Source organism: Stegodyphus dumicola, chromosome 5, assembly GCF_044657685.1.
Source record: "Stegodyphus dumicola isolate Sdum_Otavi_A_Nest chromosome 5, ASM4465768v1".
In the NCBI taxonomy this organism is placed as follows: domain Eukaryota; kingdom Metazoa; phylum Arthropoda; class Arachnida; order Araneae; family Eresidae; genus Stegodyphus; species Stegodyphus dumicola.
Genome location: NC_140772.1, coordinates 55775010 through 55802969, shown reverse-complemented (window position 1 = coordinate 55802969; position 27960 = coordinate 55775010). Strand labels below are relative to the sequence as shown.

The 27960-nt window shown below is 32.9% G+C and overlaps 1 non-coding gene across 1 annotated transcript; it reads left to right on the top strand.

Moving 5' to 3' along the window:
- The first annotated feature begins 12743 nt into the window (after positions 1–12743).
- Positions 12744–12815, top strand: TRNAN-GUU (transfer RNA asparagine (anticodon GUU)). The gene has a single exon. It is a non-coding gene; the product is annotated as a tRNA-Asn (tRNA).
- The last annotated feature ends 15145 nt before the right edge of the window (positions 12816–27960 follow it).

The window sequence follows — 27960 nt, the reverse complement described above, 5'->3', positions numbered from 1 at the left end:
ACGCAGCTTCTGTCTGATCAGCGGGTGCACGTTCAAATCGGCAAAACTTACAACAACTTCAAAGCAAGCACCTCAGAATAATATACAATTCTCGTTGATTTGTGCGTAATAAAATAAATCATCACAGGTTAACAAGAAATCCTCAGAATCACTGAGAGATTTTAGATTAGATGTGCTACTCATAATAATTTAATTATCAAAGGAATGGGAAATTACGGTACTGAAATTATCCAGCCATAGGAAAGGCCGAGGACTACTTCTCAAATCCCAATTACTAGTGTATATATTGTATATATTTTTATCTTTACTTAATAATATTTATTTATTTTCCTGGTAAAGCAGGATTACTGACTCTACTCACCTGCTGAAGCAGGTCAAGGTCTCGATGTTTCGCTGTATTTCTGCAAAAAAATTGTGCGTAAGATTCGGTCAATTAAATTGCAGTTCGTATGTCACGTGCTCAACATCTTCAATTCTTCTTTAAATATTTTACATCTATTTCAGTTTCATCTTAAGCTATTTTACTTTTTTTTTTTTTTTAGTAATGCAAGAATAGGAGATTACTTGGTTGGCTGAACAAGCCGGCCAAATACTTGGAACTTTTAAGTAATTGGGATTGAGAAGAGGAAATCTATAGTTAGTTATTCAAACCTCACTAGTAGTTTTACCATAAAAATTAGGATTTTTCCTTTCTAAAATATAATATCCCACCAGCGGCCGAGCGGTAAAGACGCTGAACACTGGTAGTTCGGTCCGAGGTTCGAATCCCGCGAACGGGCTGGCTGCATGGGTGTTTTCGTGGTTTTCCCCATGTGTAACGTGTATACGAGCCAGTTTCCCTTAGAAAGTCCTCCACGAAAGACATCCCTCCCCTCAGGCAGATAGCCCTAGCGTGCTTTGCCATAATTAAATACACACACCAATACACACCTTTCTAAAATAGTGCGCTGATGCTACCCAACAGCTACATGTGCCATGTAATTGCTTTCAATAATAATTGCTGTTTTCTAGGACAGGACCTTCATAGTTCTGTGCTCGCACATGTGCCGCCACTTGTCAGGGACCTAGATCACCAAAAATGAAATCATTAATGAACAAAAGTAATTTATGATAGTAAAAGCCCTTGGGTCGAAGACTACGTACTGCCATAGATTCAAAATTCAAGCTTGTAGATAAGCTCCGTCCAGTCTTGGCATTTTCTTCCAGGAAGGAATGGGTTTCCAATTTTTCCCCACCTCAGTTTATACCTCATCTGAAGAATACTAATAGGGGAACCGGAAAGTAATGTCGTTTCTGCGCATGTCGACAACAATACGCTAAATACTGAAGTGGAAGCAAATCCACGTCAAACACTCTTAACCAACCTTTGTCGACCGTCCAAGAACATTTAAAGCAGAATGGAAAAATATGCAAAGCAGGTGTTTTAGGTCTCTCATAATCTGTCCGAAAAGAACAAAGCCGACCTATTTATCACATGCAACGTATTGCTTCAATAGCACCATACAGAACCGTTTTTTGATCGTTTGATTAGTCGAGACAAAAACATAAGTCCAATATGATAATCCAAAACTCAAAAGGCAGTTTTAATAGCGGTTAAAAGGGTTTACATCCCGAAAAGGCACTTCTGGGTGTTTGGTGGAGTATTCGCGGAATTGTTCATTTTGAATTGCTGAAATCTGGAAAAACTGTTAATGTAGATCTTTATTGTGAACAACTGGATCTAATGAACCAACCTTTAATCGAAAAATATCCGACGATTGTCAACGGAAAAGGCGTCATTCTGCAACACGACAATACAAGACCGCACTGTGCAAGACGAACACTGGAAAAATATAATGAATTGGGGTGGGAAGTACTGCATCACTCGCTATATATTCGACCGATATCGCAAGCGTCAAACAGACAGTCTCTATGATATAGCTGCTGAGTTCTTGTATTAAGGGAAGTGTCCTATTATGATAATTGCTGACCCTTTCCCTAAAGCCTAAATGCGCTTTTTAATATTTTAAAATCTTAAAACTGCTAATTTCTTAATTTTATTTTGCTTGAGTATGTCAATTTACGCTTTTTGCAATAGTGAGAATGCATCCTTAGAAGAGAACTTTTAGACTATCTTTGAAATTCTCTCGAATTTATACCAAGAGTAGAAGCATTGTCGCACACTTTCTAAAATAGATGATTTCCTGAAAGTACATGCGGGGAGAAACAACTGGAGAAACAATTTTAAGCACAAAATTATGCAATAGATATAAGATATTTTATTAGAAAGCCACCGCTCTGCCTCAAATAGGCAAAGCTGTTTCTTTAAAGAATAAAGAGTGGTGTTAAGAGCGTGTCGCACCGATATGTAAATTTAAATTACGTAAAGCGCAAGGCTATATGAGAAAGCTAGTGAGTAACGAATTGGTTGCATTTTTTTCATAGTAATTCTAATCTCAAACTATAAATACATTTTTAATAGCTATGGCATCATCGAATGGAAACCTGTTTCCGTGTCAGGCGCATTTCATAAAGAAATACGGAAAATTTTTATTAATTTTAAGAACACAATTTACGAAGCATTTAAGAGCCCAACTTGTATAAGCTGCATTCATTTGTTTAAAAGCTAGTAAAGGGTTTTCACAGATTTTCCTAATATGTTATCAGAGATAAATGCTGATATTGACCAAAAGTAATGAACGACAATATAATACATTTTATAGACACAGAGATATTTAGATTTCATATTTTAATATTAATCGCTACAAGTCAGACATTATTTAGGTGTCTCAAATAGGAATGAAAAATTGAGTCACACTGTGAAAAAAAATTGATCGCCATTTTCTTACAACGCCCTTTTTTCTTTAAATTTCATTTGTTTATACAGCATGTCTGTAATCAATGTGCGCACCGATTTAATACTGAAAAAACACTGAAACTTGAACAAGCTAACGAAAAGCTAGGTCATATAATAATCAAACACGTGGCTTCATATCTTAAATAAGATTTATAGCTCTACTTGTAATCTTATTCCATGATTTGTAATCTTTGAATAAGGTGCATATTTTGCAGAGGAGTTACTCATGTTCATGTTTAATGGTAATCAACCTAATGTGAGATAGGACGTAAAACCATTTAAAACTTAAAATTTCTGCAAATCATTGTGATAATAGTTAATGCCATGACAACGCGAGTTAACTGAATGGAAAATGTATTCGCTGGTGGTGAAAATTATACCAACGGCCTCTAGATTAAGACCACTAGCTTTTAGGCTTCGTGTTTTTACATCCTAGGAAATGCTAATTTTTAAGAAAAGTTCAGTCTAATATGTTGTATCATCAGCTCGGAATTTATATTCCATTTTTAACTTCAGATAGCAGATAATGCAAGGGAGTCTAATTGCAAACAATGTTAACTTGAGTTGGGTAAACCTTTTTACAATGCAAAAAAAAAAAAAAAAATGTAAACACACAACATAACGGGTTAAAATTTAAAATTATCCTAACCTTTTGAAATATTAGTCAATTTTACAACTACTAAATGCAATGGCAAAGTAAGTTCGGTGAAAATCCAAATAAAAAAGGATTAAGCCATTCCTGTGTTTTATAACCGAAAATACAATACAAATGATGAGGTTATTTTCGCTTATCATTAAGTTTGAAGTATTATAAACACCAAGCTTAACTGAAAGTTTAACATTACACTACTCTTGCGTAGCTTTCCAGTTAACAGTGCAACTATTTTTTTGGCTCTCAAATGGATTTAGTATTAACTACCTTTTACTAAGGTAGTGTCGAACACCCCATTACCGAGTTAATTCTAACTTTTGCCGCGTGTAGTTTAAATATTTAAAACTTTCTGAGCTGAGCAAAAATTGTGGCGTCAACAAAGAATTGTCTACATCAAAATGTAAGTGTTGTATGAAACAAACAGACATAAAAATACTAATTCCGAAGTCAAACAACAAAAATCATCGCTATATTTTCAAATTTTTCACAGGACTAGTTTCGATGGTTTTACCTTATGTTTGACTTCGGAATTAGTATTTATTCTGCGTGTTATTGTGTTAGACATAAAAATGTAAATGGAAATATAAGTGAAACATATAAATGGTTGTCGCAAACTTTTTAAATGTGAAATTATTTTATCCCGCTTCCGAAACTTAAAATTAGTGTTAATTTTTAACGCAAGGTTTCAACTGGAAATAAAAGAATGTTTATTGTTATTTAAAAAGCTCAAGGACTTCAATCAGTAAAGATATGCTTCGAAGAAATTTTTATTTACATCACAAGATTTACATCTTTAATTTGCTAAAAGAATGCTTAGCCTTTTATTCGTCAGCAAATGGACAGATACGTCTTCTAATAGACTTCACTCGCACGGAGTCGAAGTAAACGTTCTGCTTAGACTCGAATTCTTTGAAAAAGCAATGGGTAGAACAAAATGGAAGTAGACATATGTCTAAGTATGTATAAAATTATGGAGTTCGTTAGAGTATTCAACACAATTTTTGTGATCCAAAACTAAAGTAAAGACTGATCAGAATTAAGGTAAGTCGAGTTTAATTTCTGTGATTCAAAATTAAGGTAATGTTTGATCACGTTATGGCTGAGACTGGAGTAGAATGACTGTGAAATATATTATTCCCGTAAATTTAGTTAATATAACTTATAAATATATTAAAATATGAATCATCAGGCACCATGTGTAACGGGAATTAAAAAATAAGTACAAGTATATCTGAAATTTGTTAATTCACTTGGTAGCCGTTAAAAATATTCAATTTTCGAAAACTTAGGAATTCTCCTGACATTTCAAGTTGCTTCGGAGAGAATTTGGAACTTTTTCCCTATTAAATTATTCTTTTATTTGTTAGATTATCCTTTAGTTAAACTTATTTTAAAGATTACATTAGAATTACGGACAGCTGGAATTTAAAATAAAGCCATATCACCCTGATATGAACATGGTCCAATAGGAGGTGAATAGGTTTCCACTCAAAAACAGCGTCAGTAACGAAGGATCAAAAGAAGGGCGTCCAATTTTATGGACCAAAGCAAGTATAAATGAGACGTGAACGAAGCGGAAGGGAAATATCAAGGCCCATTCCCGATGACGTACTTTACAATTGCGCTCAGCATTAAAGGCTGGCCTTTAACTTGAGAGACGGGCTCTTTGGCGATCCCAAATGGATTAAAAGTATGCATTCTGAATGGCTAGATAAAGCAACCCCAATTAAACGCATATAATTATTTACATATCAACACGTTTGACAAACGTAACTGTAAAAATGGGAAGAAATATGGAGCCTTTCTTTTTCATTTTTTACACGAAAATGAAAATAAATTTCAAGATTTACGGAAAAGATACAAGGTATTTCTCCCGCCTTCTTAGCATGCCTTCGTAGTGTAGCGGTCAGCACGCTCGGCGCGCATTCGAGAGATCCATGGTTCCCTGGCGAGGGAATTGCTAATTTTTCATCTCTCCTGCTTTAAAAATATACCTAACGATCATACATTTAGACCGAACTAAAAAAGGTGGGGGATGATAAATCTCCACCACCAGGTCCCCTCATCCCCACTCACCCTTTAAAAGGGGGGTATATAAGGTATTTCTTCCACCTTCTTAGCATGCCTTAAGGTGTAGTGGTCAGCATTCTCGGCGTGTATTCGAGAGGTCCGTGGTTTGAGTCTCGGCGGCATATTCCACAAGTGCATATCTATGTAGTCACCGAGAGAGTGGCTTCTAGGATGGACCAATGGGTATCCAGTACTTTTTCTGTCATGTTACATGACTTTTCGTGTGCTTTAAAATTTAAGCAAGATGGCTGAAAATATTTTGTCACACAATCTTCTGCACAAAATAATTAAATCATCGGCGATTTCTTCTGAAATTTTTCATTGCGAAGTTAGATCAAATATTAGGAAATGTGAAGATTTCATTACCTGGTTAAAAAAATTTGAAATAAATATAAATGCATGTTGGACACTCCGCAAAAATATCCACGTGAAATGTTACTTAATAAGTGGTAAATAACATAAAGAAAGAAATATGTAATAAACATCTGAACCAAAACGCTATCTTTACATAAAACTATGCATATGAGAAAAATATTTACACCAATTTTATATATGTAAAAAGAAGTCAGGACTTTTTATTGCAGTTTATATGAAAAAGATGTTTTATAATAATTGCCAATGCAGAATCATTAAAGTTAACTTTACTAATTTGCATTCGTATACATTTAGTGTGTTTAATTTCCCATTTAATAACTGCTCACTCTTCAAATGTACTGGCTGCACAAGAAATACTCATCAAGCAGAATGAATTTATCTTATTTATGAAGAATATATTCAATTTATTTACATATAATTTTTAATGTTAACAATGGATATAATCAGGTTTTACACAATATGTATTCTGAACCTTACACTTCAAAAATCAGAAGAATGCAAGCACTGAAATAAGAAAATATTAGATTCATTGTAACACTCCCAGCTCAATAAAAAACTAAAAAAAAAAAAACTATAAACTTGAATTCTCTTGATCCACAGGTGTTAGTAAATGCGTAATATCCGAAGCTAACTGAAGCTTGAGTTATTTTCTGAATGTAAAGAGCGATAATATGCCGCGAACATCAATCCAAATATTAATGCGTGATAAAAACCTCGAAAGTGAACTGTCAGCGATTAATTAAACTCATGAAACGAAAGCACTTTTAAGATTTTCTGCTATTACACCACACATTTATAACTGCGACACAAATGTAAAATAAAACGTAAGCAACATACGCTCACATGCAAGAAGATTTAGCGTCACAAGAACAACAGAAGCTCATTGGTCCATTTTAGAAACCCTCCCTCAGTGGCTACGCTGATGTGCACTTGTGAAATATACCGGGCATTGCTCATTTTGTCACAAGTGCTGCTTCAAAAATGCCTAATGTCTTTACAAACAAATAAAAAAAAATTGTATCTTTCTATTCTTCTTACAATCGATATTGGTATTTTCAACAAATCTTCAAATATAATGGACAGATTTGCTATCTGATATTCAATTTAAGGAAAAATTAATATCATGTCTTTGTTGGATTTTATAAATTATGCCTAGGAAGATATAAATATACCTCAAAGCATAGTCTCGCGTTATTCTTTGTCATGACTATTCGGCAGTATGTATATGTGTGAGGAAATATTTTCGATAGCGAAGCAAACTAAGAGTAAAATTAGAACCAGAATAACGGATGTGAAGTCCCAGAGAATTTCAACCCATTCGTTCGAACCAGACATTAAAGTATTCGTTTCCCAAATTTAATGTCGAATAGTATCTGAATTTTATGATTTGTTGTAATTATAATCAACATGTACAATGAAATTTTATGCGTAAAATGTCAAGTAAAATGGAAAATTAATTCTCCTTCGCTATCACTATATTCAAAAATCACAAGTTAATAATGTTATATAATCACGTAAGTATATTTTTAAGTTATTTCTTGTCATCAGCCGTCATTAGTATTAGGCAGTGACGGCTCGCCGAATTAATCAAGTAAATGAGAGATTAATTTACATTTTATACATCTGCGATGCGCTTTCTTATATAAAGCACTCATTAAGCAAATTAGAAATATCGCAGTCAAATTTCTCTCTTAGAAAGGGAGTTCAAAAATTTCTTTCAGAAGACCGGAGAATTGTCAATGAAATATACACAAGTAATATGATTTGCTTATTTCGATGCTCATAAGTCAGAACTTATATTCAAAATTATATCCCGAAATAAAATATCTTGTTTTAGTGCGGTCCTCGGTGGCTAAATGCTGGCACTTGTTGCTTAAATCATCAAACAGATAAGAGTCTGTTTGATGTAACTGCTGAATGCCTATATTCAAGGGAGTGTCCGAGTATGATTTCGGCCCGTTTGATTATTTGCTAGGGAAATATGCAGTTTCGTGTATTATTAGAGCAGGTGGAAAATTAAATATTTTGTCTTTTTTGCTTATAGAAGCGAACCAACCAGGAGCAGAGTTTTAAAACTGCTGAACACTGGTAGTTTGACTCAGGTCGAATCGCAGAAAGAAATAGGACCGATTTTCATGAAGATACAATGTACGAACTTTGCTAACAAATCTATATAAATGCTTTTCACGTTAGATACGTTTTAAGATTTGAGTGTTTAACAGAAAACCTAAACTATTATTGAAATATTTCAATTGACAACACCTTTCTGCGGAGCTTCAGAACAGCTATCTTGAGTGAAATATCAACGAATGCATGCTTAGATAGAGATCACAGAATGTTTTTTAAAACTGTTTTAATTTGATGTCAAATATTGAATCCTCAACGCACATGCATTAAATCAAATTTTGTAATTAAGATCCTAAAAGGCTTTGGGCTGAAAAGTACCATGAAAAAATAAAACAGCAAAAATTGAATTTAAGCAAAAGCCGCCGCTCTGGCTAAACTATGCAAAGCAGTTTGATTTAGCATTCCATCATCCCTTTCAGCGTAGCATTTGATGTATAATATGATCAACTTGCTTTATTTGCTGCGATTAACCTGCGAAATCGCAGGTTGTGTTCCGGCTATCGAACTTTGGTGCTTCTAGGAGCGCTGCAGGTAAGGAAATGCCGAACGTAGTTCTCGTGGAGACAGGATAGCAGATGCAGGGGGTGTGACCAATGTCACGTGATGAGCGATAAGACATCTGGTTGGCGATGAGGTATCCAGACATCGTAGCGCTGTAAATCTGAAGTTTTACAATAGTTATACATAAAATAGTACTAAATCAGTTCATAAAAGGTGTGTGTTGCAGTCATAAATGCAGAAAATAAAATACGATTCCAAAAAGTAAAATAGTATATACAGGAAAAATATAAGTAATATCTTGGCGTGGCTGTGTGTGTCACATGATCATCCGGCTAAGATTTCTAAACATCATTATTTACAAGTCAAATAAGTTTTTCAGAGTACTACATACTTAAAAACACAAATTATGTTGGAAAATCCTGGCTTCCACTGAGTAGAAAAGCGGCATATGGACGAAGGTGCCTGTCCTCGTGTAAAATTTCATAGTGAAATAGGTTGAAAATGTCCATATGTTGGCACTCCTCAGCGGCGTCATAAAATGCCGTGTTAGTTCTTCTTAAATATTCCACTATTGTATCCATTTTTAAATCTTCATGGAGACGTTTGTTCTTCACATACGGGTGTGCATTTGTGATAAATCTTAAAAATTGGTTTTGCACAACTTTAATTTTTGGATTTCACCCTTCGTAGCGGTAGTCCATGCTGGCGAAGCGTACGTCATGACGGGGCAGATTGTGGCTAGATAAATAAGTCGTTTCTTGTCCAACGAAAGTTTTGAATATTTCCCTATCATAGGATATAAACATTTCATGACTTTAATCGTTTTATCCCTGATTTGTTGGATGTGATGCTGCCATGTGAGCTTGTCGTTGATGGTGATGCCCAGATATTTGGATTGTTTCACGATAGGCACAGCCTCGTTCAAAAGATAAACACTTTCCCTGATCGGAACATTTTTCTTCCTTTTCCTTATGAGTAGGAGCTGCGATTTTTGAGCGTTAATTCGTATCTTCCAATATCCACACCATTGTTCTATGGAGGGAATAGTGTCGCTGAAAGTTTAAAACTTATATAGCGCGAGAGTATAGGGAAAAACTAATCAGTAACAAATTGGTTATGAGATTTTTTTCATGATAAATATAATCTCAAACCGTAACTATAATTTTAAAAATCCTTGGCATTACCGAACGTAACTTGTTCCCATGTTAGATGCATTTTATGAAGAAATACTTTTTTTTTTTTTCAAATTTGAAGATCTAAATTTCCGAACTATTTTGACAGTTCGACCTGTATATGCTGCATTCATTTGCTTAAAAGTTAGTAAAGGGGCATCAGAGATTTTCTTGAAAAGTTATCAGAGTGAAGAAATAGTTGCCCTTACAACTACTTAAGAGTAATCACAAAGCAGGTTTCGTAAAAATCCAAATAAGTGTTGAATGAGCCATTCTTGTTATTTATGATCGAAAATGAAACACAAATCTCAAACGACGACCTGTTGTAATAAAATAGTTGTTGTTGTTACTAATCTCGCTTGTCAGAATCAGATCAAGCCCACGAAAGCCATCGTGGCAAGAATTCAGCTTTGCACCTGTATTTGGCTATAATCATTGACACCAAACAGGTGATTCTACGACTTTGCTCAGTTCGGTGCTTAATTTTGAACGGGACTACCCCGGGAAGACTTGTCGGACGGTCTCCTTCCAATCTTCCACTAGATGCAACCTATAGAGAGGACTTTCCGCTCGCGCGGATATTTGCAATGCTCTCGTGCCGCAGGTACAATATTCATTTACAAACATTCATATTTTCTCCGGGATTCGAACCCGGGTCCTTCGGTGTGGCAGTCAGCGTCGCTAACAACTATTCCTGCTGGAATGTATAAAACACTGGATGATGGTCTAGAACCCTGAGTGATGGTCACAGAGAGTACGCTCACTGCGAAATTATCGCATGTCCGTGTAATTCAATATCAATAATACTGATCGGTACAGAAATTCTGTAATTTAGGAAATATCTTTTACTTACATGAAACAGTTAATCACGAAAGTTTGAATAAGATTCATTAAATAGTTATGCTACGTTTCCTGTGATATCTTCAAGTTAAACTGACAATTTTGGGTTCAGCTGTCTATTAATGAACAAATTGTAAATTTTATTCTTAAAAAATCTAGCACTCTTTAATAACTCGAAATTTAAAAACATCTTACATCTTAGGCATATTACATGGTTTATATTTATTTAATTTAAAATTAAAGATTGAAAAAATAATTGTATCCTAGACAAAATTTTACAAGAATTTAAAAATAAAAGATAGGGAAATATTAAATTTTAGAACAAAGTAAAATATAAACTGAAATTTTAAAATATAGTTAATATATGATATTATATATTATTACTATATTGGTATGGTTTATTTGATTACGGCAAAGCGTTCGAAGGGTATCACCATTCTGCATTAGGAGAGTATTGCATCCTGGAGGACTTGCTCGTAAGCTTGCTCGTATATATGTCATACATAGGGAAAAACCACGAGAAAAACGATGCAGCAAGGACTTTCGCCAGGATTTAAACGATCCGTCGTACTACCAGCATTTACCGACTATAAACACTTGTGCGCTGGTGGGCCTAGGAATAATTGTCACCTCTTCAATATTGCTTAGTTAGTTTATGTAGTCTAATGTCCAAATTAGCTTTTTCCTTAATCATGTCCACTTTTATCTTCTTTTCTTACTTTTTTTTTACTTCTGGCATTTCATTTCTTTCCATATAAGACCTTTACTTGTTTTTTAACGTTTCTCTTTTTTTAATTTTTTTAAGTGTTAGTATTTGAACAAAAGGTTAGTGTTGGTGTATTTAATTATGGCAAAGCACACGAGGGCTAACTGCCTAAGGGGAGGGATGCCTTCGTGGAGGACTTTCTAAGGGAAACTGGCTCGTATACACGTTACACATGGGGAAAACCACGAAAACGCCCATGCAGCCAGCCCGTTCGCGGGATTCGAACCTCGGACCGAATTACCAGTGTTCAGCGACTTTACCGCTCGGCCGCTGGTGGGCCTTGAACAAAAGGAATCTGATTACCTTTCAATCGTTGTGCATAAAGTCAGCACCATTGACAAATTATGCGTCTTATTGTTTCTTTTCCTAATTTTAATATTACCTGGGCCAGGCTTTCTAAACGAACTCTCATTGGTTTCCGAACTATCTATAATACTGTTTCAAAGTTACACATTATGTCCCTTGTTCAACAGTTCCTACAATATTAAATCAAACATTAGAAATATACGAATATTAGTGATGTTTAAATTTCTAGAAAAGAAACTTGGATTTGGATTGCGTGTGGGGAATTGAATTACGCAAAGGAAAATACCACGAATTCTGGAAGCCCATTTACCAAAAATCTTTAAAATCCTCAAAGCGAATTTTAAAAATGCAATTTCTTTTAGATATTGTAAAAATTTCAATATTTCCAATTTCAAATACAAAAGATTTGAAACTGGAATAGACTTGAACGTTATAAATTCAGAATTCAGTTTTTGTTCAAAAATTCCTAGTGATTCCAGCTCCCAACGTTCCACTTCATTCAGCGAATAAGGATAAAAAAATTCTGAATTATGAAACTTCGTTTTATTCGCATAATGCATTAGTAGTTTAATGTACAAGTTCATTGCAAAATATTATTAAATTCCTTTTAATTTCTGTAACAAATGAAAAGCACTTTGAAGAAATATAAAAACATTAACTAAAGGTCTTGTGACTCGTCCCGTGTAACAATCGGCGAATACCAGTAACCACTGCTGGACTAGCCAGCATTTGCTAAACCTTTCTGCAAGAGAACATTATTTCCGGTAAGTCTCTTTAACAAAATCAAATAATCTGATACAATCACTGTTACATGCAAAGAACCTATAAGGTATTTCTCCCACTTCCCTAGCGTGCCTTCGTCGTGTAACGGTAGCACGCTGGGCCGGTATTCCAGAGGACCGTGGTTCGATTCCCGGCGAAGGCGGTTGCTAATTTTTCCACTCTCTGGCATCCAAAAATTCCTAATGACTCTACAAGTGGCGCCCGAACTAAAAGGGTTGTGAATGATGATTCTCCGCACCCAAAATTTGGTCCCTAAAACCCTAGTCGCCCTATAAAAGGAGAGTATATATAGGATTTTTACCACTTCCCTAGCGTGCCTTCGTGGTGTAACGGTAGCACGCTGGGCCGTTATTCCAGAGGTCCGTGGTTCGATCCCCGGCGAAGGCGGTTGCTAATTTTTCATCTCTCTGGCTTCCAAAAATTCCTAATGACTCTACAAACCAAGACCTTTAATTACAAGTTATAAACTTACAATTTTACCAACACGTAACAAGCTCAAAGAGTGAAAACACGATGTACGAAAGTAAATTATGTTTTTGATTGAAAACGCTGCGAAAAAAAATTAATTTAAAATAATTTCAATCTGATTAACTTTACGTTGAAAATGAGATCTCTGAGTAGGATCTTAATGCCACAGGAAAACGAAATGGCTCTGCCTTCGCTCTTAAGAATCCGGAGGAAAGAAATCCTCCGGAAAGAATCCTCCGGAAAGAATTCTTCAGCAAAATATTACATACTTTCACTCATGCAAAATGCAGACAAGATGATTGCGCAGTGACGAAAAATTGATTTCCCGCAGACTTTTCACAGTTTCTTTCAGAAATAATACATTGTTATATATGGCTTTATTTGAAAGATCAATCCAAACATATAAAAGGGCTCTATCACATATGAATAATGATAAATAATTTCAAAAAAAGAACAAACTGGAGAAATAATATATTCTAATGAATTCTTTTTGGTATTCGTGCGGCTGACATAATCTCACACTGACATTTCACTTTATGGCATATTTAATCATTGATAAAAAAAATAAAAAGATTCATTTCAGTTTATATGGACACTATGTTGCACCTTCTTTATTGCATCTTCCAGGTAATTTCCTATTTGAAGATGACATTCAAGGCAAAATCTTGTAGACACCATTCTTTTGGACCAATACGATATAAAAGGCCCAAGGACTTGCTGAACGTGCGATAACTTGGTTTTCTTTGCCTGGCCTTTAACAGGTTTCTCTCCGCTTCCTATTTAGCAATAAGTAGATGTCTTGGATGTTTATTGATTGTATTGGAGAAGATTCCTGTATGCTGTATGAGATAATCTATATATTGAGTCAAACTGGTTCGACTGAACGACACTCTCTAAAGCACTCTTCTCAGTGCTCAATTATGCATTCTGGAATAACTTTGATATTAGGCTCTCCGAATACACAGAATTTGAAGGACTATTGGTTCTTTTAAAGCAGGTGAATTAAGTACATGCTAAAATTACTTCACCTTTTTTAATGAGTTTCTTCTTATCCCATACGTTAGAAACATCACACGGGGATTACGTTTTTCGAAAAGTAGACTAGTGCTGAGCCTACTATTACTTCTTTTGGGCTGTTACAGTTTTTGGGAAATTTCTACTTTCAGCTACGAACGCAGGTAATAAAAATTATGTTTCTGCCGGTTCTGTGATAGTCTTCAGCTATTATTTGGTGGGCCGATTAATTTTCTTCAACCTTTATTCTGAACAGAGTTATGGCCTCAATGGAAGAATGCATTTCGTTATTTTTAAAGTAAAAGAACAAATTTTACTTCCATTGAAAGTCTAATCCGATTTTACAAGGGTCTGTAATAGTTGCTACTTTTGCCGCATAATTGGATGCATCTCTTCTAGACATAATATTGAGGTATAACTTTCCATCAATATCGATGAATATCAATATCAAGAATATCAAGTAAATTTTACTTGATATTCTTGATATTGATGACCCGGAACACGTTTCTTTTTAATCAAACTGTTTTGCTTATTTCAGGCAGAGCGGTGGCTTTGGAATAAAGAATGTTTATCTTCTGTTTAGTGCTTTGTTTCCTGGTTAAATTGTTTTTTCAGTTTGCTGTTAACAGCAAAAACATTCAGGAAGAGTATTCAGAATTCAGATTTTGAACGTGTGTGACGATGATTCAGAGATGATTGATTATTTTTTGATTAGATGTTTTTGACTAGAAAGTAAAATGTTCTGCAACAAGTGCCAATAATTAAATATTAAAGCAATGGATATTTTTAGGTAGAATATTTGGTATACACGTAAATAAAATGCTCGCACAAATGAATAATATAATATTCATAGTTACCGTTTCGATGTTTCTTACACAGAAATTTTGGCAGTGACCTAATAATAATTTAGAGTTGCTCTCTAAGTGTAACATTTGTTGATACTCTTATAAACTTTACTCCGCACAAATGTTTCTACAAATTGTTACATTTAAGCATTTCCCCGGCTTACTCATATTCCCTTTCACTCGGCTGGAGAACTCACTAAGGGACTTAGTGAGTTCTCCAGCACTACAACGCCCACAGTTGGATAATCTGAACTTACTGGCAAGTAATACCTAAACAGCAGAAACTCAGTATAATCACATATGTGTCAAAGTATCAGTTATCTCTCACTTCATGTGAGCTGTTAAAGCGCAAGAGACCAAAAATAAAGTGCTATATTCACATTGAATTTTTCCCATTTTTAGCTATTGTCTATCTCTTTTCTGTTCACTTTTTGAATATCGGATGTGGAATGAAACGATCTTTAAGATAGTAAGTGCTTCGAAATTTACAATCGTTGGTCCTTTGTTATTTAATTAGGAAAATTCTCAAAGACCTAGTATGGAAGCGTTTCAGGTTACAAGGAAGTACTGCCATATGCGGCAAAATTGCATCTGCATCAAGGTATAAAACTGGCTCTTTATTTGCCCTGTCAACGATTTTATGTGAACGTAGACTGCAGCTGCAATTCAACTAGTTGCAAAAGAATGAAACTTCCAAATTTATTTTGAGATGGTATGAAAACAGTGTTGACGTATTATCAAGCTACATGGACCTATCAGCGGCCGAGCAATAATGTTGCTGAATATTGGTACTTCGACCTGAGCTCGATTCTAAACAGACGGACTGACTGCATAGGCTTTTCGTGATATGTCCTCTGTTTAAGAAACAGACTAACTACTTTCCCTTGAAAACATAGCCGTAGTATATAATCCATGCTAATGGGTATACATTTCTCTTAAAGATATGAGTTCAAAGAATAGATAAACTCATTATAAAATATTATAATAGGCTTCAAGAATTCAAGTTATCCTGGTTCAAGAAACACTAATTCAAATCACACATATCGTCACAAATGTAAATGAACATTACGAATCAGGTTTCTAAACGTCCAAGTTTATTCAAGTCTAACACGCATTCAACTAGTACTGCCAGATCCAAGAACAAGAAGTATACATCATGAAAGATTTATGCCCTCTTTGGCTATTAAAATATATTTTCACATAAAATTTCTTACACACTGGGACCGGCTGAACAGTAATTCAGAACAATCAAGATTATCAGTGATACATGAACATTTTCAAGAATTATTTTCTAGTATCATTATGCATTTCAATACAAATTCAAGTTTTTGTAATCAAGAAATGTCACATAAACATCAAGAACGTGTAAAACTTACCATATATTTCAAGAATGTCAAGTAAATATTCTTTCATCAAGGATTATTGTTATAACATTCCTGTTCAAGCATCCGTAATTTAAATCAAGAATTTATATAACTCAAGGTAACATTAAACAAATAACATTTCAAAATCAACTAAAATACTAGAATTATTACAAGAAAGCTGTTTTTTTCCCTTCAGAATTAAATTAAATTTTAAATACACTTATACATTTCTACAAACTTAGAATTTTCTAATATATACATTTCTTTAAATATTAAATATACATTACTTCAAAGAGCAATTAAATAAAATATATACAACATTAGTAGCATTAAGATTACATTTTCAATAAGAAATATACTAGCATACAATATTAATACTCTTAGCATTCTAACTTAACTAATAATTGTAAATGTATCTTTATAATGCCTTTTTAATGAAAGATTTACGTCCTCTTTGGCGATTAAAATATATTTTTACATAAAATTTCTTACACTGATTACTTGCAGCCATAGTTTATAATCCATACACTGTAAGTAAAGTGTTTTATCCAAGAGACTTTCTTCAACTAAATGTAATTAAGTATAAATTTGCTTACTTGTATAATACACGACTGAGCAAACGTTAACACGAAATGCAAATTCTGAACTTGAAACATGTGCTTGAATTTCATTCGTCGAAGTTCAACTGTCATTGCAGAAACAAATACTGAAATATCATACGATATTATCAACTCAACTGGATTATTCTTCTCAAGTGCAATCCAACAGCATTAACCTTGAATTTTCAATTCAAGGTATTAAATTTTATTTATTAAAGAAAAATAATCCAGATTTCATACTGATACGAACTATAACTAGCAACAGAATTTTTCCCGAACAAAACAGAAATTATCTAGTACGAATTATAGCACAATTAGGCACGAGAATGGAAATATTTATATTCCTTACAACCGAGCGACCAGCGCTATGCATTAAGTACGGATAAAACGTTGACCACATCTTTGAGATATGATTCTTGATACGAAACTTAATTTTACGTAATCGAGTGGTTATCTGTAAGCCATTTCCATTTTTCTTCGATGTTTGTAAAAGGCTCAGAATACGTTGTTATCAGTTTTATTATAAGTAATATAGTAACGGATGAAAGAAACTTCATTTTTACCAGATACTATTTGTTGAGCATGTATGCTGTAAATAATAAATCAGGTTATTGCAAGCTAGAGCGGAGACGAAAGTTTTAGCATTCATGCAAGAATCATTTAAATCAGAGCGCAGAAATATATCTCTATGCTACTTCATTTGTTTCATCATTAAGAGGTAGCACCATAAAATTATGTCTGTTTCTGATTCAACTAAGCGAAAAGCTCAGGTAACTGGTAACTCATATTCCTTCCGAAAAAGAAAGCAGCAGAAACATTTCTAAGAAAACACCTTATCGGTTTTCATCATTGGGAAAGAGGTACATTGCGAAAAACAAAATGGGAAGTTCTATATCTCCCGTTCTACTATTCAAATTGCGTTTTTCATGTCTCGAAAGCGCGACTTAGGATATATAGCAGATTTATATATAGCACTATTCTAACGTAGGTATTGTGACACAAAATCGGACTTTTTCTGAAGTAACATATCAATTTTCAATTATATTTCGAATCTACGACTCAAATTATTCCTAAATATTAAACTTTGTAAAACTTGGTGCGAAATTTACGGAGAAATTCAGAAATTTATATATTGGAGCTTTTTTTCAGTTTGCGCCAAGAACAGTTCACTTGGCGAATTTCTTAATATATGGCAACCTATTTTTCTTTCCCTTCTTGCATTGTTGGTGGGGGCGGAAGTCATCATATAGTTCTTTCTTTCAAATAATGTTCTTTATATTATATTTTCATATTACTATTTTAATTATTTTTTTTCTTTTTCGAATTTCAATTTAATTGTTTAAATTGCATGGTTTCTTTCAAATAACTGTTTTAAAAATTTCTATTTACTCATTGGAACTGCGTAGTTTAAATAAAAGTTGCATCGTTCATTATATTTTTTTAAATACATTTCTTTATACTATACTTTTTATTCATAGTTTTTATTATTAGTAATTTTTAAAATTTTAGACTTTTATTTTAATTTTTTGTGTTGCATTGTCTCTTCAGATAATTGTTTTAAAATTTTCTATTCATTCATTCGAACTGCGAATTTTAAATATATGTATAAATATAAATTTTCAAGAATTTGAATTGAGTTTCTTTCGGAAGAACACTTTGTGACCCAGACTACGATGCGTTTGTAAAGCGCATATATTAAAAGAGAAAATGCAGTAAAACACAGTTAACACGCCTTTAAATGTTACGTTCAGAAAAGACGTATAAATAAGAGAGATATATATCCGACATTTTAATTTAGGATGACTCGCATACATTGCTTTAAAAAAGTTTTATCATTGTGCCCATTGCTTTACACAATTTTATCATCGTATATTTAATTTCTTAAAATGTCATTCATATTTTAGTCAAATATTTTATTTTTAAAATCGCAAGAGTCAAACATCATAAAATTTCAAAAAAATTAAATTAAATAAAACACTAAATTTTATGCAAAAATTAATTTTTCTTCTTAATGGCTTGCTCTTTTTCTTCAGACATTCTGCAAGTATATTAAAAATCATCCAACCTTTCTAAAATTCTTGGTATTTCTGACAGTAATTTTAAATAAATTTATCTCCTTCCATTTCAAAGGGCCCAGAAACGGACGAGCGGTAAAGTCGCTGAATACCGATAGTTTACTCCGGGTTCGAATCCCAGCGAACGGGCTGGTTGCCTGGGCGTTTTCGGGGTTTTTCTCATGTGTAACGTGTATACCAGCTGGTTTCGCTTAGAAAGTTCTTCACGGATGCATCCCTCCTTTTAGGCAGATAGCCCGGCTTTGGCGTAACTTAATAATCCAAATCAATCCATTTCATCAGTATTTTGTCAGAGCCTTTATCAGTCTTTAGAGGCTAGGCATTTGAAGGCATGAGATGAAAGGAAAGGCTGGTTTCATCAAAAGGGAAGACGTCTTTAGATGACATTCCATATACGTCACTGGATAAATTTCTGAATCTTCAAATAATTCGACTGAGAAATCATGCGATGCTACGTTTATGATGATATGATGTTCTATGACGTAATTTTAATTTATGCAACCATAGTCGAAAACCGGTCACTCTTCACTTTAAACTGCAGTGATATCGTTTTCGTCTTTTCCGTTAGCACAAACTCAATTGCTGCTATTTGTTGGTGTACACGTCCAAGTGTTTTTTCTTTGAACACCCAACTTCCTTGAAGTAAATTCCCCTTTAAATTTTTTGCTTCAACCCCTCCCCAATTTCCTTCTTTCCTTCTACATTTAGTTTCAGTACAGACACAAGAAAATTAAGAATTTTCGATTCTTACACTTCCATTTAAATTCAAATTTTTTAAAATATCAGTTGCATTAAATTCGCTTGAGCTGAAGACAGCTTCTAGACATTTTAACTATAAATAACGTTTAAAGCAAAGTCCAAATGATAAATATTTGAACTAAAAGATTTTTCTTAAATGAGAAAGAAATAAACCACTCCAGCAGCGCTTATCCTACTTCAGAGTGACCCGATTCTTATATCGGGTGCAAATCTTAATCATATTATTTAGTTTTTTTAAGCCTAAAAATTTTTATTAAAGAAGATGTTTTTTATATAATCTACAACACGAGGAAAAATTACTACTTAAAAATTCTTTCTAAGAGGTCTAATGTAAAAATTTATGTTTGTATATATGTTTTTTAAAGACGGGACCTGACCCAAAGTGTCAACGTCTTCTTTGCTTAAAACCATTCTGAAAATAAACATCAAACGAACGTTTCTGAGTTTTAGACAATTGAATTTAAATGAAGTTAAAGTAAAGTAGCAAACGATAACAGGTACGATAAGGTACAAACGATAAGGTAGAAATTTACTCTTACAAATATTAAACAAAAAAGAGAAAAAGAGAAAGAAATTGAAAAAATATGTTAACAACTTGAATAATAGCATCCATAAAAAATAGCTTTTCATATAGTATGACTAAATATTTATTACGCATCATTGAGGAGAGAAATTTCATATAATTAATTCCCCGTAAAAATTTAAGATTAAAAATAGCTGTCGCAATTCACTGTAACAAATTCCACAAATCACATTTGGCGTTATTATCGCTCAAAAAAGATGCCAAATCTCAAACCTCGCAAATATGTAAACTCGTGTATATCTTACAAAATTCTGAATAAAAAAGTCTAATTTCTGCAGGTATGCTTAGAAATGACGATGGTAAGGGATTAAGATGTTGGCAAAAATTTTACAGGTTATAATTCAAAATTATTTTCGAAAAATTTATAAAAATCATTTTAAAATACTAATGTTAAAAATAAATAAAAAGAATTGGTGATTTTTATTTGGAATGAACATAAATTTTGAAATGTGAAAAGAAAAATCATAAAAGTTTAATAAAAAATGAGATATTAATAAATGTATACCAAATTCAATTAACATTGAGGAGCTAATTTTTTAAAAACTACTCGTGCGATTTTTACAAAATTTGATAGTCTGGCATAATTTGAGTAATAAAATTGAAATATGGAAAAAAAAAGGGCATGCCATTTCAGAAAAAGTCCGATTTTGTGTCAAAATACCTATGTTAGAATGTTGCTATATATAAATCTAATGTATATCTTAAGTCGGGCATCCATGACATGGAAAACGCAATTTGAATTGGAGAACGGGGGATATCGAACTGTCCCACTTTTTTGTTTTTTGTTTTTGCGCAGTGTACATAGTGTAAAATATTCCTCATTCTTACTCGCACTTGAAATTCATTACTCGAATATGCACTGGCAAATTTTAAAGGTTGAAAACATGTGTCATGCAAAGTTATCTTCATGCAATGATTTGAAGTTACGTTATTTATAGGACTATATTTTAGACGACGATATTTTTAAACTGCGAAGTTTTAGAACTGCATTCTTTTCTTCGACGATGTTTCGCACCACGATGTTTTAGAACTGAGATATTTTTTTCTTGCTTTTTTTTCTCTCACCATGTTTTCTACGATGGAGTTTTCGTCTTGCGTTGTTTTCTCCGCCATGTTTTCGTACGCGATGTTTTCGTCGAATCCCCCTGCTAACATACTTCACTCGCAGGTAGTCGATGTAATCGTTCCATTTAGACTCTAGTTCTTCAAAATAATACCTGGCCCATTATAGATTTATGCAAATATCCGAATACATATAAGATTATGTAGTTCATTCAAAAATGACTTTTGAGTCTTTTTTCACGTTAGTTTGATTAGCATTAAAATCGAACATGAGTAAAGCCTCTGAAATTTAAATCTTATTCAAAGATTACGAATCTTTAAATAAGATTACAATCAGAAATATAAATCTTATTTAAAGATTTGAAGCTACAGATTGAATTATTTTTATAACTTATCATTATAGTTGTTGTTAGAGTATTTTGTTTTCACAATTATATGCTATTTTTTTAGCTTGTATAGTGATGATTCAAGTTTTAGTGGTTTTCCAGCATTAAAACGGTGCGCACATTGATTACAGACATGTTCTATAAAAGGTAAAATTTAAGGAAAACAGCCTTGTACGAAAATGCAGATCAATTTTTGCACAGTGTGTGTCAATTTTCCGCACCTATTTGAGTCGCGTCAATTATGTCAGACTTGTAGAGATTAACATTCAAATACTAAAACTGAGACTCGGTCGTTGAAAAAGTTTCACAATTACTTCGTCTCTCTTTCCAAGAGCATGTATAATATTATGGTTCGTCATTGAACAATACCAAAATTTATCTCTGATAACGTTTCAAGAAAATCTATGATAACACTTTACCAACTTTCAGACAAATGAATGAAGCTTATACAGGTTCAGCTGTCACAAACTTCGAAAATTGTGTTCTTAGAATTTTTTAAATATTTCATATATTTTAATGAAATGCGTCTGTCATTGAAGCAGGACTCCATTCGATGATGCCATCGATGCCTGACATTATATTCACAGTTTATTATAAAAAAAAATTATAACCAATGTGTTATACACTAGTTTTTGTCATATACTCGTGCGCTTTAAACAATTTAAATGTACAAACAGATTATCAGCTTCTGTATATTTCTCATATTTATTTAATTAAACTACTTTGTCTTTTCCTGGCAGAGCGGTGGCTTTGAAATAAAATATATTTCTCTTAGATCTTCTGTTCTGTATTGTGTTTAAATTGTTTCTTGTGTTTGCTTAGCATCGTAAATGCTTTCAGGAAGATAATTCAGATAATAAGATTTAGAATGTGTGTGATGATGATTGATTGAGATGTTTGATTATTTTCTGGTTAGATCTTCTTAACGTTTGCAAGAAGTGTCAATAATTAGATAATAAAGCTATGCAGATTTTTCGTCAGAATTCGTTGGTATACAAGTAAAATGCTTGCACAAATGAATAAAATACTCCTCATATTACCATTTCGAATTGTCATATACAGAAATGTTGGCTAAAACCTGATAATAATTTAGATTTTCTCTCTTAGTGTAATGTTCCTTTATACTTTCATAAACGTTCTTCCATATAAATGTTTCCACAAAATTATTACGATACCTTCTTAAGCATTTCCTCCTTACTCGTATTCACGTTCACTTGTCTTGAGACCTCAGTATAGGACTTCTCACCACAACGCCTTGGATAATCTTAGGTTACTGGCAAGTACTACCTACAAGTACTATCTTAGCTGGTAAAGCGCAGCAGACCAACAATAAAGTGCTACATTCACATTAAATTTTCCCATGTTTAGCTATTGTTTAGTTTACCTTTTCTCTTCGCTTTTTGAATATCTAATGTGAAGTGAAACGATCTTTATGATAGTAGGTGCTTCGAAATTTATAATCCATGATCCTTTGGTATTTCACTAGGAAAATTCTCAACGCAAGACTCAGTGTGGAAATATTTCAAGTTACAGGGAAGTGCTACTATATGCGGTAGAATTGCATCTGCATGAAGGTGTGAAACCGGTTCTTTACCCGCTCTTTCAAAGTTTTCATTGGATTGCAGTTGAAATTCATCTAGTTGCAAGAGAATAAAACTTCCAAATTTATTTTGAGACGGTGGGAAAACAATCTTGATGTCTTACTAAGCTATATGGACCTATGCGATGCCAAGGAATAATGTTGGTGAACATACTTCGATCTGAGTTCGATTCTAGACAGTCGGGTGATTGCATGGGCGTTTTCAGGATAGGTCCTCTTTTTAAGAAATATATTAACGAGTTTCCGTTGAAAACATAGCCATAATGTCTAATTCATGCCAATGAATATATATTTGTCTTAAAGATATGAGTTCAAAGAATAGAAAAACTCATTACTTGCAGCCATAATGTATAACCCATACACTGTAAATAAATTGTTCTGTTCAAGAGACTTTTTCAGCTAAATATAATTAAGTATACATTTATTTCCTTGTGTGACTGCTGACCATACATGCATACCACTGCTGACGAAAATTTCACACGAAACAGAAATTCTGAACTTAAAACTTGCGTTTGAAATTCATTCGTCGAAAGTTCAACTGCCATTGCAGAAAACAATACCGAAATACCATATGATATTTTCAGCTCAACTGAATTATTCTTCACATGTACAGAGCAATAGCATTCCGGTCAGAGATGCTTTCTTGATTTCAAAAGATAAGTCAAATAATGGCGCATCCTGAAATATTTCATGACAAGTGACATGTTAGAGAGGATACGGACACATGGGCGGCTTACTAGGGCTATTCGCGTATCGTCCAGTGTTCCATGAAAAATAAAACGTCATCTGGCATCCCAAAATAGCATGAAAGTATTGCTTTAAGCTAAGAAATGCAAATTGAAAGAAAGTGTGTGTAGCGTTTTAACAGATTAAGCCAGTGCTCTTCTTATAATATAATATATGATCATGAATAAGAGGTCAAATCACTTTACGGAGTCATAGATAATTAGAAAGGAAGAACGTAATCTCAAAAGCGTATCCAAAGAGAGCATCAGCCATACCGTTTCATTTGCGGTCTTGTATGACCTTCGAAAAATTGGTGATAATTGCCCAGGAAAGATAATTAACTCCACAATAATATAAATATATGTAAATCCGAAATCCTGTAGACACTACACGGAAAGAGAGGGTTGCTTGAGGACTTTGAGGACTTGATCAGATAAACTGGTAAATGTAACTGTAACAGTCTGCTCTACTGGTAACTGCAACAGTCTGTGTATTGTCAAACCGTTCAAACTGAAAGCAGAGAGAAGCTGTGGGAGCAGCCACTGCAGAAAACGTATGTGTTCCATAATGCAACTTTTTATACAGTTTATGAAATTACTTTTCGTCCTTAATTTTTGCTCACCAGTGTATTTCTGTTGTACTGTATTAAGAAAATGGCAGCGTTAGAACTAGCAAAGAAACTAAAAGAAGAACAGTTCGAAAATTAACAACCCATTTAATTAATCAAATTGATGCTAAATTAAAGTCAGGAGAGGAGCTTGATGAGCAAGATTTAAGAGACGATTACGAGCTCTTAATAGAAAGAAGTAACGAATTGAAAGCTCTCGACAGTGAAATCGAAATTTCCATTGGAAAATTTCAAATGGAAAATTTAATTAAATACCCTCGAAACCATACTAGAAATGCGTAAACACCTTTTGTAACCGCTATTTCTCTGCATTCTCTTATGTGTTTTGAGAGGGGGGGATTCAGATACATGAACTTCTCTCTACAGAAGAATAAGAATTTTCAAAGTTACGGCCTTGGTTATACTGATTCAAATATTCAAAACAATGTGGAATTCAAAAACGGGGACAGAAAAAGACATGAAGAAACAGCGCGATATCACTTAGATTCGTATTTGAGTGAATTTATGGAGCATCAATTTCCTAAAGAAGATAACGTGCCGGTTCTTCCCCTCACTTTTTGAGATTACGTTTTTATGTTCATGAGCAGCATTAGTATGATAGTTTTTTACATCTTTTATAAAGATACAGAATATTTCCCATCGAATTTCGCTAAATATTCAATACATGTTGCGTGAAACACAGTACATTGAAGATGGGGATTAGAAGTAAAAGTAGGTTTAACAGTAATTAGATATCCCTTATCTCTTTTCAAAATAAACAGAGCGCAAATTTACTTTTTGTAAAACTTCAAGCTTCAGTTTAGATCGTATAGAAGTTAGATCATATGTTAATCAGATAGAACTGTTTGTCATCGCGATCTAAAACTAATGACTACTCTAGAGGGAACAAGAGCTAAATCTTCGAATTCAAATACTGAACCTTCTTGTGTGCCCCGAAGGAAAGACCTATTTTAATTATGCACGTGTTTATATCATGAGGCTTTAAAAAACAAATATTATATCCTAAACGTATATTTTAGATTGTAATTACTTATTTAAATATTCGAAGAAAAGTTTCAATGTATTGCTGTTCATAACATTCTGTAGGTAGAATAAAACCAAACGTCTAAAAACAGAAGAAGTTGATAGTTCTTATAACATTAAAGATCAAAATTAGGACTTTAATGTCATAATTAGGACTTTAATGCCATAATTTTGACTTTAATTAAATTTTAATGTCATAATAATTTGTGTTACTTTGGGCATCCATTTATTAGTACTGGGATCCGAAAAATATAGAAGCTTTCTTTCCGTTAGTTCCGCATGTTTTTAGTTATGTTTATTTTCTACTCATTTTGTAAAAATATTGAGTTATAAATATTAATTTGTCACTATTGAGTGAACTGAACTACGTTGGTTAATTCATTTATTTACACATCCGTTTAAGCTAAGTTATTTAAATCTTATTACTGAACATTTGATTTTTTAAAACAAATAATATAAAAGTTTAAAATATAAAAATATATAATAATATAAAAAATTTAAAAAATTATCACATCCATGTTTGAACAGTTACTTAAATTTTTTAGCTAACATTTTGTTTTATTTAAAAAAAAATGAAGCTGAGTCTTTCTTTAGCAAATGAGATGTTTTCGTTAAGGGAAGTTATTTTTATTTAGCGTATGCGACAATACATCTATTGGATAAAAATGTAGGAATACTGGATACTGAAAGTGATGCGGAGACGTGCACTTTGAGTAATAATTTACGCATTTTTTCTGCTTCTAGCTTAACTTGCAAGCTAATTAGAGAAGAGCAAACTAGACAATCTGAGTTCTTATTAACCATACTTGGCATTATCAATCATTATTTCAATGACAATTGGCAGTTGTTAATCAAACTACCGAAATTTGCTGGCACAGTAAATATAGAAAGTTCTATCAGAAATCCGAATTCATATTTGGGAACAATGAAAAATAATATCTATCAGATTTATATACGGCAGAAGAAAAGAATTAACGAATGCTAAATTTTGCTTCGAAAACTTAGAAATGGCGATAAGTCTGTGGTACACAGGAATAAATACACGTGGAAGATAATATTTGTAAGTTGTTTTATAAATTGTTTTCCGTAATAATTATCGAACTGAGATAAAAATATGTACATAATATTATGTATGATAATGAAATAAATTTCTCTGATTTGAAATTACAATTTATTTACTTCTTCAAAAAATACCTGAGTTACGCCAAGTTGATTGCAATACTACGAAAGTAGTCAAATCTATTGCAGATAAAAAGGCATAATATGAAAGCATATAATGTCACGTTATATGTATTGAACTTCTGTTATTATTCACCCAATGTAAAATTATAATATATATAATTTTAGTTACTTTAAATTAGTTTTAGTTTGAACAATGCATTTTCAAACAATCAAGAGGAACACATCAAAGAGAAACTTAAAACAGCAATGTTTTGGGTTTCGGGGTATATTTAAATAAAATATGCTTAAAGTTTTGTTTAAAATCTAACTCGTCATTGTTAAAGTTCAGACCGCAACTTTGCGTACGCGTATATTTTAAATAAAATATCTTTAAAATTTTATTTATAGTATATGCTAAAACAACGCTGCTCGTTCGCTTAATTTTACTGCATTTTTACTTCGGCTGAAAACGATTTCCTTCCTGCTCATGAAGCAAGCAGTTCAATAGTCTTTACCGAGAAATATTTATACAAGCATAATCACTAATTGGGAATAATCACTAAGAAAACAGGACTATAATTTAAATACATGAAGTAACTAATTATGTTTATTACATTAATATATAAATTTATAGTGTTTAAAATATAAGAAGTAAGTAATTTGTTTGAAATTTATTTATAATAGATTATATTCAACAATAAAATTCAATGCACATTTGACAACGGAAGAGGAATACGATAATACGTTGATGAATTAAATTAAATGTGAGACGATGTTCATTGAATTATTTTTACGAATCTTGACATTCACGTTCTCAGTCTTTACAGTTTATGAATAAAAGCAGAGATTCTCATCATTTGGAACAAGTTATCGTTCCTTCTTAAGATCTATAAATTGTTATCAAATAGTATTACATTTATTAAGCGCAAGAAATAAGCATATTTTAAGTAACAAAAGATTCATTACTCTTTACTTCACTCAAAGTATTCTAATCAGACATATAATGATAGCATTCGAGCAAATATTATCAAGAAACATAACGGCAGAATTAATTTTGTAGTTTGAGGTAAAACATTAAATTTAATAGCATTTATTTTGAAATATTCATGTTTGGATTTTCTTCCTATTAATTTTAATACATAAAAAGTACGTTGGAAACCTACGTTGCAAAAAATGCATTCAAGTTTATAAAAAAACAATTTTCAAAATATGTGAGCACAAACAACAAAATTAAGCCCA